An 18,463-nucleotide genomic window follows, 5' to 3' on the forward strand; every position below is an offset into this window, starting at 1 on the left:
TTTTATAAGTACAATTTATCAGTGTTCATTTACCAGAAACTGCCAATTTAGTCATTGTTGTTTTCATGTATATTCACTAGTAATGTAAAATAAAGAGACTTGAAATATCAACTGTTTGGCTCTCTTCAAACCAGGTACCCTCCAAACCAAGGCACAAGTGGTCTTAACGACAATAATATATTAATCAGCCAGGACTTTGACATACAGTCAACAATAACAACAACTAACAAACGAACGGCTGAAAGTCAGAACCTTTAGGTTATTGAAATAGGGAAATAACTGTCCACAAACCTGAACTATTTCGTTGTATTATAACAATTGTACAAAGCGTTCAATAATGTTTGGTTTAAGCAAAAAAAAATTTTTTTTTTTTTGTTCTACTTTGATCACATTCAGATGATGGACATTGCATCTATGAGGGTTGTCCGGAAAGTTTTGAGACTGTGTCTATATTTCAAAACGTTTTTAATATAATTCAACAAACAATAAGCAACTGTGTATATAGACTATTCACGAGTTTCCTTTTGAAAAATAAAACTTTATAATCATAATAAGGAAGAAAATGGTTTTCAAGACAACCCATCTAGCGCTTCACGGAGAACTTTGAAATTTACTCTTTTTGAAAATTGTTCACAATTCATATATACTACCTCTTCTGAATAATAGATGCCAAAACGTCACGTCAAAACATGACGACAGCATGACGTCAGCTGCATGCTCGCGATTTATTAAAGTCATCTCACTGTAGACAAATTTGTAACAATCAACGGAAGTAGAGAGGTATTTCGAGAATGTACGAAAAAACTGCAACATTGATGTCATGCACGGAGCAGCGCGCTATGATCAAACATGGTGTTCGCAGCGGGATAGCTCCTACAAATACTTATGCGTGTCTAACACGGGATAAATCAAAGTCAACATGTTCAAGGGCTTTGGTATTTAGCTGGCATGGACGTTTTAAGTGACCGGCATGAAAATGTGTGCGATTTAAAGCGGCAGACTGTCAGTTGTGAGTGAAAGTGGCGTAAGTTCAGTGTGGGACAGGTTGCAAGAAGACCAGCGGAGGACAGTGAGGGAAATTGGTGACTCTGTTCAGTTAAAAAGGACAGTTGTTCATAATATCATGGAAGAGTTGTACGGACAGATATTTAAGCAATGGGTTGAACGCCACCGTGTGTACTTGCAAAAGGAGGTTTTTAAAAAAAAAATGATGTGACGCAATGAGGCAAGGAAGTGCTCCATGGCTTGTGACCTGTATTTTTTGTAATGTTTGTTGTGTATGTTCACTTCGTAGTACATGTATATTGTTAAACCTTTCAGGATTTATTTATATTTAGATAAAATTGTCAGCTGCTAAAATTTTGAATACATCCTATGAGTTGTATGTTTTTTATGAACGCAGTCTCATAACTTTCGGGACATCCCTCGTACTTAAGTATTGTCCATATTGTGAATTAATGTTTATGCCCCCGCAGGTGGGCATATTAAAATCGCACCATCCGTCCGTGTGTCCGGCTCAATAACTCGTGTCCGGGCTGTAACTTTCCCTTCTATGGACATATTTTAAAATAACTTGCTACATGTGTTCCACATACCAAGACGACGTGTTGCGTGCAAGATCCATGTCCCTACCTCAAAGGTCAAGGTCACACTTAGTGTTTATTCTCAATGAAGTGCTGCATATAGGACATAGAGTATAAGTTGTCGTGTCCGGGCTGTAACTTTCCCTTGTATGGACAGATTTTAAAATAACTTGCCACATGTGTTCCACAAACCAAGACGATGTGTCGCGTGCAAGACCCGTGTCCCTACCTCTGAGGTCAAGGTCACACTTAGTGTTTATTCACAATGGAGTGCTGCATATAAGGACATAGAGTATAAGTTGTTGTGTCTGGGCCGTAACTTTCCATTGTATGGACAGATTTTAAAATAACTTGCCACATGTGTCCGACATACCAAGAAGACATGTCACATGCAAGACCCATTTCCCTACCTCTAAGTTCAATGTCACACTTAGTGTTTATTCACAATGGAATGCTGCTTATAAGGACATAACAGTGTCGGTTGTCAAGTTTGGGTGGTATTTTTTTAAGTTTAGAGGCAATTTAAAATAACTTGCCATATGTATTTGACACATAAAGGCAAGATCAACTTTTCATGTACTGACCTTGTTCATAGGTCAATGTCACATTCGGGGGCATTCGTCACATACTGTGACAGCTCTTGTTTTTGGCTCTACTGGCCAAAGGCCAGAAGAGCTTATGTGATGGTAATGTGTACGTAGTATGTGCATCCGTGCGTTCGTGCGTCTGTAAACAATTGTTTGTGAACACGATACAGTCTTCAGTTTTGATTGTATCTCGATGAAACTTGTACAGTATTTAGATATCCATTAGAGCTGGGTTCCTTTCGAAAACCAGCCAGATCCGCCCATGCATGCCTAGATTATGGCCCTTGATAGTATAAAAAAAATGCTATTGTGTAAACAATTGGTTGTAAACAATTGGTTGTGAACACGATACAGTCTTCAGTTTTTATTGTATCTCAATGAAACTTGTACAGTATCTAGATATCCATTAGAGCTCGGTTCCTTTCGAAAACCAGCCAGATCTGCCCATGAATGCCTAGATTATGGGCCATGAAAGTTTTAAAGAAATGCTCTCTATTTTTAGCCAGATGTGCATGAGCGAATTCTATTTTTAGCCAAGTTTACTTGTACATGTAAATTCAAGTCTAGAGTTAAGGGAGACAATTTGCAAGTCTAGGATTTTGAGAGACAATTTGCTTTTTGCTTCTGCAGCTGATTTTGTGAATTACTCTGTCTTGTTCTTGTTGAAAGCCCAAAGGCCATTTTTTAGCTTTAAGTTCTGTAGTTTGCGCATTCATCTTAACAAAATTGGTTGTGAATGTTTAAGTTATGTACCTGGTGTCATTACTGGCCACACCCAGGGTTCACAGGTTTGGTAAACATAAATCTGGAAAGGTTTAAAAATCTTTTTGTGTGTTCGTGGATCCATCTCAGCACAATTGATTGTGAATGTTTGTTCAAATTGATCAATGTTGTCCTAGGATGCCCTTGACTTTGACCTTTTGACCAACTTTTTTTAACTTTTAAAACTACAGAAATTTTTACTATGAGTACAGTTCTGAAAGCATTTTATTTTTGTCAGATGACTTTTACTTGGCACATATTAAAATAGTTCATGGAACTAATCTGCTTACAATACTTTCTGGGCTCAGATGTTGAACGTGATACGTTTTCAAGTAAGCCAAACACAAAACATAAACCATATGTCTGTTGCCTTTTACCCATACATACATGCTCTGGATTGATATGACCACAAAAGCCATGCCAGTAGAGCATAGGCCCTTTTGGGCCTCTTGTTTGTTTATTTGAATAAAATGTACCTTGCGTTTAAATCCTTTTTGTCTTGTATTGTCGTGAAACTAATCGAATTGAAGCCACGAGTACAGTATCATGTATTCCATTGACAGATGGACTGGATGCTTTCATAAGTTGCAGACCCGATCATTGTTAATGTTCCAAACCTCGTCTTTTTACTTCCTATGCCAGTGTGATACTGTTGTAGCCTTGGTGTTGTTCTCGGCTTTGTTGTACAACAACAACTCTAGCATTGGCCATAGAGCAAAAAACGGTTCAAGATTCTAATATTAAAGCTCACGTGTTGTCAGAAGAAATATGCACACATATACAACGCCCGTCACTCTGACTATCAATTGTCAAGTTATGTCCCCTTTCGTCTAGGAACATTCAAACACTTTTACCTTTACCAAAACCAGCGAAGATGTTCATACGAACACTTGAACCCAGACATGTACAATACGTACAAGAATAACAGGTCAATAACAGTGAAATCAATAATTGCCTAGTTGTGCCCTTTTTTTCGAAAGAACAATAAACAAGCGAAGTCGTTCACAATGCGGGCAATTAGACAATGTAATGAACACATTTCTAGACTTCTCTTGTCAGGTTTTTTCAGTACAAAGTTACGGAAACTTCAGGTTTTGTGGCTATCATGCGAGATAGAGGCTTTGGGTATTGCTACAGCAAACAACACTTCAGCCCTCTATGTTACATTATACAAACTTGTTAGCAAGCATGTGTCTTTACGGACATATTTCCAAGTGATCAGGCTGTGAAAATGTTGTGCAGAGGTGAATTTTCATCGAATTCACTGGTAACCTTTTATCTATCTCTAGTCAGTCGCTATCAGATCTATGTAAGACAACTTTGGGGATTTGCAAATATCACTTCATACTTTGCTAGCCAAAATGTACAAAATGCACCAGATTGAAAAAAAGACCAACTATCAAAGTTTTGACTGCATTTGCCAGACTGATGAGTCTAGTTGGCTCGTGTAAGTAGACGCATCGACCCGATCTGTTCGTCTTCCATTTTCCACTAGATCATCATGGTTACAAAGTTAGTCAAAGGGTTTTTATCTACGACGTACATATGATGACATACAAAGGATAAATTGTTATTGTTTAAACGTACTGAGCATTTACCTGCTGAATTGATTGTAATACCATGGTCGGTGTTGGATGGTCTCGTAAATGCTTTGTATGTCAAATTAAACAATCTGACAAAACATCAACCTGATGCAGTTATGACTAATACATTTTTATGCCATTTATTATGCCTCCCTTCGAAGAAGAGGGGTATATTGCTTTGCACATGTAGGTCTGTCGGTCCGTCGGTAGACCAAATCTTGTCCGAGTGATAACTCAACAATTCCTGGACGTATGGTCATCAAACTTGACATGAAGGTTGGACCTGACCATTAGATGACCCCTATTGATTAAAGTGCTCATCGGGTCAAAGGTCAAGGTCACAGTGACCTTTAATGGTAAAATAATTTTAAAGCTTGTCCGAGTGATAACTGAACAATGCCTTGACCTATGGTCATCAAACTTGATATGGAAGTTGGGCCTGACCAGAAGATGACCCCTATTGTTTTGGGGGATCATCGGGCCAAAGGTCACAGTGACCTTGAATGGTGAAATGTTGTCCGAGTGATAACTCGACAATGACAGCACCCATGGCCCTCATACTTGACTTGAAGGCTGGGCTTGACCAGTAGATGACCCCTATTGTTGTTGGGGGTCATCGGGCCATAGGTCAGGGTCACAGTGACCTTAAATGGTAAAAAGTTGTCCGAGTGATAACTCGAAAATGCCTGCACCCATGGCCCTCAATCTTGTCTTGGAGGTTGGGCCTGACCAGTAGATGACCCCTATTGATTTTAGGGGTCAAAGGTCAAAGTCACAGTGATCTTGAAAGGAAACTCGACAATTCCTGGACCTATGGTCATCAAACTTGACATGAAGGTTGGGCCTGACCAGTAGATGAACCCTCTTGACTATGTTGGTCATCAGGCCAAGGTCAAGGTCGCAGTAACCTTTAACGCAAAAAAGTTAACAAATCTTCTCCCAGTGATATCTCAACAATGCCTGAACCAATGATCATCGAACTTGACATGGAAGTTGGGCTTGACCCAGGGCTTTTTCACCTTCTTTGCTAGGGGCCGAAATGAGGCTACTTTACAATTGGGAAAAATGGTATACTTCCCAACTTCCAGATATTTCTTTCAAAATTCCATGATATTTTTCCCAAAAGGAAGATCTTACTTCAAAAATTTACAATAATTATTTTTCCAGTTTGAGCAAATTATTCTTTTTCAGCTAGAAGTAGACTCACATGTAAGATATGAGCCTGTTCTTTGTAACATGAGTTCTAAGTTTCATATGGATACCTCGACCCATGTTTAAAAGGTGTCTTCAATCCTCATATGTGGAATTTCTCATTATTGACGTTTACGCATTTAAATTTCCCAATTTGCAGAATTTTACGCGTTTAAATTTCCCAAAATGAAAAGGCTAGGCCTCTTCACAATATTTGGTGAAAAAGCCCTGTGACCAGGAGATGACCCATATTGATTTTAGGAGTCATTGGGTCAAAGGTCAAGTTCACAGTGACCTTGAATGCGAAAATGTTTCGCGTGATAACTCGACAATGCCTGCACCTATGGCACTCAAACCTGACTTGGAGTTGTGTCTGACCTGTAGATGACCCCTTATGATTTTAGGGATCATCAGGTCAAAAGTCAAGGTCACAGTGACCTTGACGAAAAAAGCTTGTCTGTGTGATAACTTGTCAATGCCTGCACCCATGGCCCTCAAACTTGACATTTAGGTTTTTGGTGACCAGCTGATGACTCCTATGGATTTTGAGGTCAAAGGTCATGGTCATAACACACTCTATCCTCACACTTTGAACGGTCATAATCATAAAACTGCCTCAACGGCATCCAATGTCAATGACAAATCAGCTGTTATTTCGGTCCTCGCATAGTTCATTCAATTGTCCATATAATCCTGACAACATGGCGCTCAGTGGGGGGCATAATGTTTGACAAACATCTCTTGTTTATCTTCTGCAATTGATAGATAGTCCCCCGGTGTCACTTGTGTGCCTCACTATTGAACGTTCCAGTTCCCGTCCAAAAGCATACAAGTGCGAATCCTCAGAGTGTATTTTTAAGTCATCTGCAGCCGATTGATATCTTGAGACGCAATTTCCAGACAATACCTGTTTTTTGCGTGAATCTGTGACTACTTACCCTAAAGCTTGCATCAACAATTACATATAAGGGCTTGCACTGGTTTGTGATTGTACATTACTTCACCTGTTAGATGGACCACCTGCAGTTATCCGTATTAACCATGCTGTCCTGGATTTGTGGTTTAACGTTTAGATGACTTAACATTGTTCTTTAAATTGATCACATAAAGATCGTCAGCAAAATTAACTTAAAAGGGAACTTGTTCTGTAAAACCAAAGGCTGCGAAAGTCTACTTGTATGTGTATGAGAACATGCGATCTACGTGTTGGGTGCTACGTCGTCCAGGTATGAAGTAATCCCACGCGTTACAACGATAAATCTTAACCCCAGTGTTTACGTTCAACCAATGTTATTTTTCTGATATGAAACGTAACTTTTTTCAAACGTTGTTTAATGTTTAGGACACATGTGGGACTCCCCCTATGTGTGGTGTTAAAGGTAAGACTATAAATCGTTGTAACTTTACGTGAAAATGGGTCAATTGGCTATAGAATGTTTAGTTATTAAACTATTTAGTAGTCTTTGGCCGAAGAAAGGTAGAGTCTGAGGGGTTGACAGCGATTCGATTGTATTTTTAATGTAACTTTAAACCTTTTTGCTTTCGTCCGTCGAGTAGGTGTTTCAATTCGTTTAATACCCCTAAGAAGTCCATGTTTTTGTTCAAGTTTGTCCTGTGGAGGATATTACGAACAGTCTCATGTTCGAGTCTAGACTCAAAAAAGCACTAATCTAAGTTGCAAAGAATCATCTATATTCCATTTGTTTTACAAAAAATAACTGTGAAGAATTCGACAATTTAGAATAATTGTAGTTATAAACTCAGCCAATTTCATTATCGAAACATAACTAGAAGGAAGTAATAATAAAAGGAGGGTTTTCAGTTTTCCAACTTATCCAATGGCATGGCAGTATTTTCATATGATATTTTGTCCAATGAGATGGCAGCATTTTCAGAATATGTTTGTCCAATGTCATGGCAGTATTTTCATATGATATTTTGTCCAATGAGATTGCAGCATTTTCAGAATATAGTTTGTCCAATGGCATGGCAGTATTTTCATATATAGTTTGTCCAGTGGGATGGTAGTATTTTAAAATTATAGTTTGTCAAGTGCAGTATTTTAAAATCAAAAATGCCGAAATGGTTGTTCATGGCTTTAATGATTTTTTAGTGGTTGCCAAGCTGCGAAAACACTGGCTGCCACTTGCAAATTCTAATCTGCTGTATATCTTTTCACATTGTCTGTCTCGAAGAAGAGTTGAGTTCGCCAGTCACAAGAAATAAGAAACATGCAAAGACAAATGAGACTTTTTGGAAAATAAGTTTTCTTAATTAGAAATACACTAGTATCGCGAATTTAAAAAAAAATCAACTTTTCCATCATAATCGTTAGCACGTTGTTATCTCATTTTATAAGTATGATTGTAGGAATCAGACCCGCAAATAAGCTAGCGCTCCGTAGGCTCCATTAACCATAGTGGTAAGTTAATTTTGGCTTGGTGACCCAATGTTGGTCTTATTTGAAATTTTCTTATATGTATATTTATGACTGAAAGTGCATTGCATATAAAGTTATTGTATATTGTATTGCTGCTCTTTATTTCAACGCAGATCAGACATGAAGTGACATATTTTGCACTTTGACCAGCCCAAAAAACAATGGTTTTTTTATATATTAGTTTTGTCTATATAATACAATTACTATTTTTGCACCAAAAATCCTTTCAAATTATTTCAAACTAATATGGGGCTGGTATCCACAATTCACATATTCGTATATCGCGGATCATGCCTTAAAGCGATGGCAAGGAATATAATCGTGTATAAGTGCATAACAACATGTAAAGCTACGGCTTGAATGGAAAATTGCAAATTCAAAACCGAAGAATGCAACTGAACATAATTAAACATCAACGCTCGTCAATTTATCATATCTTGAGTCAGCATTCCAACATGTTCATCAATTTCTCGACCTACTCTGGAACTTGTATGCGTTACTGACCATGCGATCTATTTTTACGGTTTTTACATAATCCAGGTATGCTGCAACCCCACTCGTTATAAAGGTTTGTCCTAATCCCACTCGTTATGCAATGTTGTAACCCACAACTTATTCCATTGTGTCGTATGTCGTTACCCAGGTATGTGGTTACCCTTTCGTCAACAGGGTATTTCGAAATCTCGCTCGTCGACCATGTATATCACAACCCCACTCCTCATCCAGAAATGCCGTTTCCCGCTCGTCACCCAGACATGTCGTTATCATCCTGGTGTGTCTTAACCTAACTAGTCATCCGGGTAAGTCGTCAACCCACTAGTCATCAAGGTTTTTTTTAACCCTACTTGTCTTGTTGATATGTGGTTATCCAACTTGTCATCGATGTATGTCGTATCGTAGGTCGTCATTCAGGTAAGTCGCCAATCCACTAGTCATCCAGGAATATCGATACCTAACTCATCATAAAGATATGTCGTTTCGCCCACTATTCATCCAGGTATGTCGTAACCCAAATTGTTCTTTCAAGGTGACTGTGAACCCATGCCTTCTACTAAACACAATTTAGCAATTGTGTGTATTCCGTAGCTATTCAAAAACCTCTTTGTGTTGAAGTGTTTGCAAAAAAACCAAAGCATACGTTGGAAACGCTTTACCGCAAGAAACATAATTTAATGTATTAAGAACGCTCTCTTTTATTCAACCTCTCTTTTCCTCGCGTTTATCAAGAGTTTTTGCTTGAATCGGGATGGCTCTAGCAGATACTTTGTGAATACTGCTTTTAATTATATATTGTCCGATGGGATAAATATGAATTTATGGATTTAAAGTGGTCACGTAGCTGCGCTGTATCAATCGATATTTAAATCAGTATTTAAATGCTGTTGTTTTTACATTTTGTTTTGTTTTGAACTACATTTGTAGTACTTTATACCGAGACAGAACAATCAATATTTTTTTTTAAAAGTATCATGTAAGACGAGAAAGACAATGGCATATTTTTTTTTACAAAATATCAAAATTGAAGGATGCAATTGAAAATAAAATAAATGAACGGTTTGTATTGTATCATATCTCATGTTGGTGTTGACTTGAAATATCGAGTTCTGTCAAAACGTGTGTTAAAATTTAATATGGAAAATGTACGCAACTATACATATGTATAATGGTGTAGGTGTAAACGAACGACTTTACGTTTATTGATGACATCTCTGTCCATGTTTTTGTAATTACACTGAACACATACTAGACCATTAATGATTGATGTTTTATCAGTGGTAACAGAACCTATGGGTTATTGAAAGAGGGAGATAACTGTTCACAAACCTGAACTATCTGTTGTATTATAACGATTGTTCAAAGCGTTTAATAATGTTTAAGCAAACACTTTTCAAATGTTCGGCTTTGATGATATTCAAAGGATGGTAATTGCATCTACTATAGTTTTGTACATGTGAATTAATATAGTATTATTTGTTTGAATAAAATATACCTTGCGTTTTAACCCTGTTTGTCCCATATTGTCCTGAAACTTATCGAATTGATGCCACAAGTAAGGTGTCATGTACTCCATTGACAGATGGACTGGATGTTTTCATTCTGCAGACCCAATAATTGTTAGTGTTCCGAATCTCGTATTTTTACTGCCTATGCCAATGTGATACTTTTATCTAGCCTTGGCGGTGTTCTCGGCTTTGTTGTTCTACAACAACCTTAGCATTGACAATAGATCAAAAGCGGTTCAAGATACTCATATAAAACTATGTACACGTGTTGTCAGAGGAAATATGCACATATATGTATATGTAAGACCCTTAACTCTGACCATTAATTGTCGAGTTATGCCACTTTTTTTCGACCAGAAACACTCAAAACACTGACCTTTACCAAAACCAGTAAAGATGTTCATACGAAACTTGAACCTAGAGATAAACAATACGCACACGTATAACAGGTCAATAACAGTGACATCAATAATTGCCTAAGTGTGCCCCTTTTTTACGAAAGAACAACAAACTATCGAAGTCGTTCACAACGCGGGCTGTTATGAGCATCTATAGACTTCTCTTGGCAGGTTTCTTCAGTACAAAGTGACGGAAAGGTTTTGTGGCTGTCATGTGAGATAGAGGCTTTGGGTATTGTTACAGGAATCAACACTTTAGTCCTTACCTTATACAATCTGTTTAGCAAGCATGTGTCTTTATGGACATATTTCCATGTGATCAGGCTGTGAAAATGTTGTGAAGAGGTGATTTTCATCAAGATCACTGGTAACCTATCTCTAGTCAGTGGCTATCTGATCTATGTAAGACAACTTTGGGGATTTGCAAATATCCATTCATACTTTGCTAGCCGAAATGCACCAGATTGTAAAAAAGCCCATTTGTCAAAGTTTTACCTACCTTTTATTTGCCACACTGATAAGTCTGTAGTTCGCTCGTTGAAAGTAGGCGCACTGACCCGATTTGTTCGTCTTCATTTGCCACTAGATCATCGTGGTTACAAAGTCAGTCAAAGGGTTTTTATCTACGACGTTGGCATGATGACCTGCAAAGATCAGTTTGAGAAGGCAACAATAGAACAACTAGACAACACCATTGGTGATCTGGAAAATGATGTCAGGGATGATATTGAAAAATGTGTCAATATGAATGAGCAACTGAAAAACCTGATGGAAAAGATCTATCAAATGATTGGAAAACACACGGAGACAAACTCCTACATTGGATACAAATTGTTATTATTGAGACGTACTGGTCATTTATCTGCTGAGTTGATTGTTGTACCAAGGTCGGTATTGAATGGTCTGGTAAAAGCTCTATACGACAAATTAAACAATCCGACCATACATCAACCTGATTCAGTTATGAAAAATACATTTGATGCCCTTTATATATCTTCTGCAATTGATAGAAAAGCCACCTAGTGTCTCTTGTGCGCCTCATTACTGAACGTTCCTGTTCCCGTCCAAGATCATACAAGTACGAATCCCCTGAGTATATTTGTACGACATCTGCAGCAGATATCTTGAGAGCTATTGTCAGACAATGCATGTTTTTGCGTGAAACTGTGACTTCTTATACAAAAGCTTGCATCAACAATGACACTATAATGGAAGTACTGGCTTGTAAATGGTCATAACTTCCCATGTTAGATGGACCACATATGCACTTATCCGTGTTGACCTGAATTTGCGGCTTAACGTTCAGATAACACTTTTTAAAGACTTAACATTGTTCTTAAAATTGGACGCGTAAAGGTCGTCAGCAAAAATCCAGTTGCTGAGAAAGCTATACAATTCCTTACCAGGGAACTTGCCTTGTATAACCAGATGGTCAAGAAAGGTAATTATATGTCGTAACCCGACATGTCACCCAATTATATCGTAACCCAACTCTTTATCCGCGTAAGTTGTCATCCCACTAGCCATACAGGTAGGTCGTTACCTTACTTGTTATCCGGGTATGTCGTATCCCAACTCGTCGCCAAGGTATGTCGTTACAAACTAATCATACCGGTAGGTCGTAACCTAACTCATCATCCGGGTAAATCGTTAACCCACTAGTCATACAGGTAGGTCGTAACCTAACTCATCACCCGGGTAATTCGTTAACCCACTAGTTATACAGGTAGGTCGTAACCTAACTCATAATCCGGGTAAATCGTTAACCGCTAGTCATACAGGTGGGTCGTCACCTAACTCGTCATCCGGGTAAGTCGTCAACCCACTTGCCATACAGGTAGGTCTTCACCATAACTCGTCAACCGGTTAATTCGTCAACCCACTAGTCATACAGGTATGTCATAACCTAACTCGTCATCCGGTTAAGTCGTTATCCCACTAGTCATACAGGTAGGTGGTAACCTAACTCGTCATCCGGTTAAGTCGTTAACCCACTTGTCATACAGGTAGGTGTTTACCTTAACTCGTCATCCGGTTAATTCGTCAACCCACTAGTCAAACAGGTATGTCATAACCTAACTCGTAACCGGTATAGTCGTTAACCCACTTGTCATACAGGTAGGTCGTAACCTTAATGTGTTATCCGGGTAAGTCGTCGACCCACTTGTCGTCCAGGTTTGTCTTTACCCAACTAGCAAACTATTATTGCCCTTGTAAGTTTTAAGTTATCATGTCTGTATCTTAGATATATCATTGTTGGTTTCTGAATGGCATTGATCACTTGACAACTTAAATATATTTATTATGTTCTCAAATATATACACATGGACAGTATGTCTACATGTATTTCTGAATAAACCATATCATTGTGGGTTTCTGAACGAATAACCAAAAAAGTGCCATGATTATTCGTATTATCAATTAGTAGTTTGATATCCATCTACATTAAAGAGAGACCTTTCTAAAGTAGAACAGATCATATCAATTATAGACTCTTGTGCTATATTTCTTTGTTCCTTAGTTGCGCATATCATGGGGCTTTTTAATTCGATATTACGAACAGTCTCATGTTCGAGTCTAGACTCAAAAAAGCACTAATCTAAGTTGCAAAGAATCATCTATATTCCATTTGTTTTACAAAAAATAACTGTGAAGAATTCGACAATTTAGAATAATTGTAGTTATAAACTCAGCCAATTTCATTATCGAAACATAACTAGAAGGAAGTAATAATAAAAGGAGGGTTTTCAGTTTTCCAACTTATCCAATGGCATGGCAGTATTTTCATATGATATTTTGTCCAATGAGATGGCAGCATTTTCAGAATATGTTTGTCCAATGTCATGGCAGTATTTTCATATGATATTTTGTCCAATGAGATTGCAGCATTTTCAGAATATAGTTTGTCCAATGGCATGGCAGTATTTTCATATATAGTTTGTCCAGTGGGATGATAGTATTTTAAAATTATAGTTTGTCAAGTGCAGTATTTTAAAATCAAAAATGCCGAAATGGTTGTTCATGGCTTTAATGATTTTTTAGTGGTTGCCAAGCTGCGAAAACACTGGCTGCCACTTGCAAATTCTAATCTGCTGTATATCTTTTCACATTGTCTGTCTCGAAGAAGAGTTGAGTTCGCCAGTCACAAGAAATAAGAAACATGCAAAGACAAATGAGACTTTTTGGAAAATAAGTTTTCTTAATTAGAAATACACTAGTATCGCGAATTTAAAAAAAAATCAACTTTTCCATCATAATCGTTAGCACGTTGTTATCTCATTTTATAAGTATGATTGTAGGAATCAGACCCGCAAATAAGCTAGCGCTCCGTAGGCTCCATTAACCATAGTGGTAAGTTAATTTTGGCTTGGTGACCCAATGTTGGTCTTATTTGAAATTTTCTTATATGTATATTTATGACTGAAAGTGCATTGCATATAAAGTTATTGTATATTGTATTGCTGCTCTTTATTTCAACGCAGATCAGACATGAAGTGACATATTTTGCACTTTGACCAGCCCAAAAAACAATGGTTTTTTTATATATTAGTTTTGTCTATATAATACAATTACTATTTTTGCACCAAAAATCCTTTCAAATTATTTCAAACTAATATGGGGCTGGTATCCACAATTCACATATTCGTATATCGCGGATCATGCCTTAAAGCGATGGCAAGGAATATAATCGTGTATAAGTGCATAACAACATGTAAAGCTACGGCTTGAATGGAAAATTGCAAATTCAAAACCGAAGAATGCAACTGAACATAATTAAACATCAACGCTCGTCAATTTATCATATCTTGAGTCAGCATTCCAACATGTTCATCAATTTCTCGACCTACTCTGGAACTTGTATGCGTTACTGACCATGCGATCTATTTTTACGGTTTTTACATAATCCAGGTATGCTGCAACCCCACTCGTTATAAAGGTTTGTCCTAATCCCACTCGTTATGCAATGTTGTAACCCACAACTTATTCCATTGTGTCGTATGTCGTTACCCAGGTATGTGGTTACCCTTTCGTCAACAGGGTATTTCGAAATCTCGCTCGTCGACCATGTATATCACAACCCCACTCCTCATCCAGAAATGCCGTTTCCCGCTCGTCACCCAGACATGTCGTTATCATCCTGGTGTGTCTTAACCTAACTAGTCATCCGGGTATGTCGTCAACCCACTAGTCATCAAGGTTTTTTTTAACCCTACTTGTCTTGTTGATATGTGGTTATCCAACTTGTCATCGATGTATGTCGTATCGTAGGTCGTCATTCAGGTAAGTCGCCAATCCACTAGTCATCCAGGAATATCGATACCTAACTCATCATAAAGATATGTCGTTTCGCCCACTATTCATCCAGGTATGTCGTAACCCAAATTGTTCTTTCAAGGTGACTGTGAACCCATGCCTTCTACTAAACACAATTTAGCAATTGTGTGTATTCCGTAGCTATTCAAAAACCTCTTTGTGTTGAAGTGTTTGCAAAAAAACCAAAGCATACGTTGGAAACGCTTTACCGCAAGAAACATAATTTAATGTATTAAGAACGCTCTCTTTTATTCAACCTCTCTTTTCCTCGCGTTTATCAAGAGTTTTTGCTTGAATCGGGATGGCTCTAGCAGATACTTTGTGAATACTGCTTTTAATTATATATTGTCCGATGGGATAAATATGAATTTATGGATTTAAAGTGGTCACGTAGCTGCGCTGTATCAATCGATATTTAAATCAGTATTTAAATGCTGTTGTTTTTACATTTTGTTTTGTTTTGAACTACATTTGTAGTACTTTATACCGAGACAGAACAATCAATATTTTTTTTTAAAAGTATCATGTAAGACGAGAAAGACAATGGCATATTTTTTTTTACAAAATATCAAAATTGAAGGATGCAATTGAAAATAAAATAAATGAACGGTTTGTATTGTATCATATCTCATGTTGGTGTTGACTTGAAATATCGAGTTCTGTCAAAACGTGTGTTAAAATTTAATATGGAAAATGTACGCAACTATACATATGTATAATGGTGTAGGTGTAAACGAGCGACTTTACGTTTATTGATGACATCTCTGTCCATGTTTTTGTAATTACACTGAACACATACTAGACCATTAATGATTGATGTTTTATCAGTGGTAACAGAACCTATGGGTTATTGAAAGAGGGAGATAACTGTTCACAAACCTGAACTATCTGTTGTATTATAACGATTGTTCAAAGCGTTTAATAATGTTTAAGCAAACACTTTTCAAATGTTCGGCTTTGATGATATTCAAAGGATGGTAATTGCATCTACTATAGTTTTGTACATGTGAATTAATATAGTATTATTTGTTTGAATAAAATATACCTTGCGTTTTAACCCTGTTTGTCCCATATTGTCCTGAAACTTATCGAATTGATGCCACAAGTAAGGTGTCATGTACTCCATTGACAGATGGACTGGATGTTTTCATTCTGCAGACCCAATAATTGTTAGTGTTCCGAATCTCGTATTTTTACTGCCTATGCCAATGTGATACTTTTATCTAGCCTTGGCGGTGTTCTCGGCTTTGTTGTTCTACAACAACCTTAGCATTGACAATAGATCAAAAGCGGTTCAAGATACTCATATAAAACTATGTACACGTGTTGTCAGAGGAAATATGCACATATATGTATATGTAAGACCCTTAACTCTGACCATTAATTGTCGAGTTATGCCACTTTTTTTCGACCAGAAACACTCAAAACACTGACCTTTACCAAAACCAGTAAAGATGTTCATACGAAACTTGAACCTAGAGATAAACAATACGCACACGTATAACAGGTCAATAACAGTGACATCAATAATTGCCTAAGTGTGCCCCTTTTTTACGAAAGAACAACAAACTATCGAAGTCGTTCACAACGCGGGCTGTTATGAGCATCTATAGACTTCTCTTGGCAGGTTTCTTCAGTACAAAGTGACGGAAAGGTTTTGTGGCTGTCATGTGAGATAGAGGCTTTGGGTATTGTTACAGGAATCAACACTTTAGTCCTTACCTTATACAATCTGTTTAGCAAGCATGTGTCTTTATGGACATATTTCCATGTGATCAGGCTGTGAAAATGTTGTGAAGAGGTGATTTTCATCAAGATCACTGGTAACCTATCTCTAGTCAGTGGCTATCTGATCTATGTAAGACAACTTTGGGGATTTGCAAATATCCATTCATACTTTGCTAGCCGAAATGCACCAGATTGTAAAAAAGCCCATTTGTCAAAGTTTTACCTACCTTTTATTTGCCACACTGATAAGTCTGTAGTTCGCTCGTTGAAAGTAGACGCACTGACCCGATTTGTTCGTCTTCATTTGCCACTAGATCATCGTGGTTACAAAGTCAGTCAAAGGGTTTTTATCTACGACGTTGGCATGATGACCTGCAAAGATCAGTTTGAGAAGGCAACAATAGAACAACTAGACAACACCATTGGTGATCTGGAAAATGATGTCAGGGATGATATTGAAAAATGTGTCAATATGAATGAGCAACTGAAAAACCTGATGGAAAAGATCTATCAAATGATTGGAAAACACACGGAGACAAACTCCTACATTGGATACAAATTGTTATTATTGAGACGTACTGGTCATTTATCTGCTGAGTTGATTGTTGTACCAAGATCGGTATTGAATGGTCTGGTAAAAGCTCTATACGACAAATTAAACAATCCGACCAAACATCAACCTGATTCAGTTATGAAAAATACATTTGATGCCCTTTATATATCTTCTGCAATTGATAGAAAAGCCACCTAGTGTCTCTTGTGCGCCTCATTACTGAACGTTCCTGTTCCCGTCCAAGATCATACAAGTACGAATCCCCTGAGTATATTTGTACGACATCTGCAGCAGATATCTTGAGAGCTATTGTCAGACAATGCATGTTTTTGCGTGAAACTGTGACTTCTTATACAAAAGCTTGCATCAACAATGACACTATAATGGAAGTACTGGCTTGTAAATGGTCATAACTTCCCATGTTAGATGGACCACATATGCACTTATCCGTGTTGACCTGAATTTGCGGCTTAACGTTCAGATAACACTTTTTAAAGACTTAACATTGTTCTTAAAATTGGACGCGTAAAGGTCGTCAGCAAAAATCCAGTTGCTGAGAAAGCTATACAATTCCTTACCAGGGAACTTGCCTTGTATAACCAGATGGTCAAGAAAGGTAATTATATGTCGTAACCCGACATGTCACCCAATTATATCGTAACCCAACTCTTTATCCGCGTAAGTTGTCATCCCACTAGCCATACAGGTAGGTCGTTACCTTACTTGTTATCCGGGTATGTCGTATCCCAACTCGTCGCCAAGGTATGTCGTTACAAACTAATCATACCGGTAGGTCGTAACCTAACTCATCATCCGGGTAAATCGTTAACCCACTAGTCATACAGGTAGGTCGTAACCTAACTCATCACCCGGGTAATTCGTTAACCCACTAGTTATACAGGTAGGTCGTAACCTAACTCATAATCCGGGTAAATCGTTAACCGCTAGTCATACAGGTGGGTCGTCACCTAACTCGTCATCCGGGTAAGTCGTCAACCCACTTGCCATACAGGTAGGTCTTCACCATAACTCGTCAACCGGTTAATTCGTCAACCCACTAGTCATACAGGTATGTCATAACCTAACTCGTCATCCGGTTAAGTCGTTATCCCACTAGTCATACAGGTAGGTGGTAACCTAACTCGTCATCCGGTTAAGTCGTTAACCCACTTGTCATACAGGTAGGTGTTTACCTTAACTCGTCATCCGGTTAATTCGTCAACCCACTAGTCAAACAGGTATGTCATAACCTAACTCGTAACCGGTATAGTCGTTAACCCACTTGTCATACAGGTAGGTCGTAACCTTAATGTGTTATCCG

This window comes from Mya arenaria, chromosome 14 (assembly GCF_026914265.1).
Source record: "Mya arenaria isolate MELC-2E11 chromosome 14, ASM2691426v1".
Taxonomy (NCBI): domain Eukaryota; kingdom Metazoa; phylum Mollusca; class Bivalvia; order Myida; family Myidae; genus Mya; species Mya arenaria.